The sequence below is a fragment of the Malus sylvestris genome, chromosome 9 (assembly GCF_916048215.2).
Source record: "Malus sylvestris chromosome 9, drMalSylv7.2, whole genome shotgun sequence".
Classification (NCBI taxonomy): Eukaryota; Viridiplantae; Streptophyta; class Magnoliopsida; order Rosales; family Rosaceae; genus Malus; species Malus sylvestris.
Genome location: NC_062268.1, coordinates 21,925,270 through 21,929,314, shown reverse-complemented (window position 1 = coordinate 21,929,314; position 4,045 = coordinate 21,925,270). Strand labels below are relative to the sequence as shown.

General features: G+C 35.5%; 1 long non-coding RNA gene across 1 annotated transcript; it reads right to left on the bottom strand.

The window, feature by feature from the left end:
* Positions 1 to 662: 662 nt before the first annotated feature.
* On the bottom strand, positions 663 to 1,998 carry LOC126634021 (uncharacterized). Its single transcript, XR_007627159.1, has 3 exons — positions 1,797 to 1,998; positions 1,632 to 1,698; positions 663 to 799 (listed from the first exon to the last, which is right to left on the bottom strand). It is a non-coding gene; the product is annotated as an uncharacterized LOC126634021 (long non-coding RNA).
* Between the last annotated feature and the right edge of the window lie 2,047 nt (positions 1,999 to 4,045).

Sequence of the window (4,045 nt, the reverse complement as noted above, 5' to 3'; positions counted from 1 at the left end):
CCTTTAAAATCTTTTAATTGCCTACACCTAGATTTGAATGGATTTTAAAATCCTTTAAAATCTTTTAATTGACTACACTAGGATTTTAAAGTCTTTTAAAATACTCTCAAATCCAAGTTTGACTACACCCATGTTCAATGCATGCCCAGAAATGCATATTTCCCGATTCATCAAACCTTTCTTATTTTCCTCTAATCATCAAACTCTTTTTTACAAAATGAGAATTATTAAGAAAGAAATGGGGGAGTTTTATTTGGTCAGGGTTTGAATCTCACTACTCTCTGTAAATTTATCAAAGTCCTTACACATAAACCTTAAAATGATCATACCAATAAAATTCATTCCAAATAATGAAGGGAAAACATTAATGAATGGGGGGAGACCAAGCAAGGTCATTAGAGGGAATAAGAAGAAAAATTCACTAATGCAACTGATCTTTAATTGAGGGATTCCGATGAACTGATAAGGGGTGGGTAGTAAGTATGTGACACACCTCGACCTAAATCATGGCATGCTAGCCGTCATGCGAGGGTGACGTAGCCATATGCATTGTGCGAAAGCAATAGAGATATACGGAATTGTGAATAAACAAAAACCAAATCAACTAGAGTCCTAGATAAGGTAAGGTGTAATTGCAAGATGAAGTGTGAAATACACAATCAGAGCATAATAGCCTAAGTACCGTCAAGCAGGACAAGTACTAATTATACAACACCCAAGGGTGATCCTACATTTATGATGTTCTGTAAGAACCACCGTCGAAATCCTCGTGATCCACCAAAGCACTTCTACCTAAAACCTGGAGGGGCTCAAAACAGAAAGTGTGAGTGGGCAAAAACAAAACTTTTCAAAATCATTTCAATTCTCAAAAGCTCTAACCCTTCAGCGTAAAACCTGTATAATTTCCCAGAAAATAATAATAATAATAATAATAAGCTGAATCAGAAATCATACTCAAGATGAAAATCCATTGAAGTATACCATGCCAAAGTATCTCAATGCAATGCTATAAGTAATCCAGGCAAAATATATCAATGTCAAATATCGCATCAGCCAAATCCCTTTAACTCAATCTGCACGGCTAAGTATATAGCTCATAATCAATCTTAATCATATCAAATTAAATCCTGCACACGAGTCAGAACCACCTAAGGTGGTCTATATGACAAGACTAGGTGTAAAATAAATATGCTCTAGGGGATCACGTGAAAGCTGTGCGAATAATCGCAGGTCACCTACAAGTCGGAACCACCTAAAGTGATATGTACGACAACCCTGTGCACCTAACTTGGATCCAAGGTGAGCATATGGTGCGGGAGGTGAACATCACATGAAGGACTATGCCCTAACTCTGGGCGGGAGCACTAACACCGGGGTGCAGGTTTATGAGCTTTCAATACAACACATCATTTCTCACATAACTGAAGCAATCTCCTATCTTTGATTTATGAACTTACCTGGTACTTACCTGTGCATCCGTAGCACCAATAATAAATATATGCAACTACTAATGCATAATAAAATAGACAGATACTTTGCATGGCATTTCAAAACTCATAGTCATTCAAATTCATTTTCTGGGAAAAATCTCAAGTATATAGGTATATACAGAAAACCAAAATCCCACTCACTAATATGTCGAAGGGTCATAGCCCCTGAGCCTCGATTGATGGCGCTCGTCCCCACGATAGGTCTCACCTATATGCGAAATAACTGAATAAACGTTATTTAAAGCACATATACAAAACTAGGAAATAACTTCTCATACATTACTCAAATAGGGTATTTGAATATACCACCATGATCTACTCAACCTCAGGAACATCCCTATATTTTTAGAAAAAAATTTCGATCACCCATGCGCTGGCCATGGCACGACCAGAAGCACCCCTACGTGCGGCCAAACCCTAACTGAAACTTAACTGCCGTTAGGAATATTCTATTAAAACCTTAACAGAAATTAACAGTGTTACCTGACGCCAATGGAATATTCCGTCAAACATGGACTCACGAGGAACATAAAAACAACCTCTTCGGCGTCGATCTGTGAAGATAGGGTCTGATTTGGGTATTGTCCGTACCAGTGTACGGAAATGGAAGAAAATCGAGAGAGAAGAGAGAGAAAAAGAGGGTCAATGGGAGAGAGAGTGTGTGTGTGGTCCTAATTCTCTTACAACCAACCAAAACAATTAGAACCTTTAGTTCTAATTGGGTCCAAAAATTTAGGAAGAAAATAATTGGTCCACAACACAACTTAAACCGCACAACACCACAAACGTCTAAGGGTATTTTAGGCAATTCACACCATCGAAAGATTTCTTTCGGGATGGGCTGTCAAAGTATGTGTTCTGGTCTTATTTATTTTTATTTTTTTATCTTTTAGTTTTAAATAATCTTTTTAGTTTTTATACTTAAATATTTTGAAACTTATAAGTAGAAATTGTATTAATGTTTAACAAATGGCAAATTTTGAGTGGGCGGTAGTGCCACTGAGCAAAGTCCAGTGGCACGCTGAGGCCCACACAAGTTTTTTTCGTTACATGGGGTCAGTTTCGTGAATTTTCAACTTTTCTTGGAATCTAAATAATTTTAAGTTAAAATGTTCATCAAAATAAGTTATGATATTCTAAATAAATTTTATTTATCGAAAAAAATTTAGCCTGAAAAGGCTAAATTTTATTAAGGAACCATTAGAGCGAAAAAATATTGTGTGACATCCCGCCCTGAGATTTATTGTATTTTATTCTTAGTAGTAGTGAAATTATCAAAATACCCCTGAGATGCCACGTAGGCCTTCCATGTGGACCTGAATTTTCTTTTCACCCTTCCAGTCTTATTTTACTATTTTCGAATAGTACTCATTTTTACGAACACGTGGCCGTAAACGGAACTTAATTCAGAGTTGTAACGAATAAGTGACGTTCAAAGCAGGGTAAATTTACCTGAGATAAATTCAAATTCTAAAAACTAACCTCCTGCAGTGTGCATCACTGCTTGGTCCGACCTGTGATGTGAAAATTAACTTGACACACAAATTAAACCTTATTGTTGACAATTGTAGTATTAAGCAAGTAGGGATCGTTCTAGACCGGAGATTAACTAGGGATGCTAATTTATACAAATTAAACTTTAAGCACTAAACTAGACTCAAAAACACAAAACTAGACACTTAAGACTTAAAACTGACTCAAAACACTCAAAACAATACAACTAACAATAAAAAAGGCTCAATTCTAGACCTAACAAGCGATTTTGATGAAAATAAGACTTAAATTGACTCAAAAGACTAAAAGAAAACATATTATGACTCAACTAACAAGACTTAATGAAAGGGGGATTGTTTTTTATGAATTTAAACTTAAAACAAGAAACTTTGCATAAAACACTTTATAAAAACGAATTTGGTGAATTGAAAAGGGTGAAAGGCTAGTTAGAGGATCCTTCTCCACACATGACATATGCAAACAAACCAATTTCCAGTATTGTTCCCTTAAACCATGAATGACAACACCCCAAGTTAACCGTGATAGCACAAATTAACTATCAGATTTTCTCTAATTCATTGAATTGGATGGAATACGCATCGCAACCAAATTATTCTTATCAAGTTCCCTAACTATGAAAAGCATGATAGAAAGACATATCAAAGGTCATTAAGTTCCTTGAAAACCATAAGCATTGACGAGGCATTCATAACTATGAAAAGCATGATACTCCTGCCTAGAATTTACTTAACGTAATCATGACTAGTGACTTCCACTACTTATGAATATAAGTTCATAACGATTAGGTGAAACTCCCTTATACTCTAGCATCAAATTCATGCATGCAAATTAAGTGTCGACCCTCAATCAACATACATAAATAAGTTTTGATAACTCAGATAAGGAAATCACATTCAAGACTCAGGAAACAATAACTGGACGTAATCAGTTCATATAAAACATATAATCATGGCTTCAAATTCACCTTCATCTAAAAAGAAATTAGTTCCTCATGCCTTTGAAAACATAAAACCAAATTAAAACAAACACTAAACTAAAAC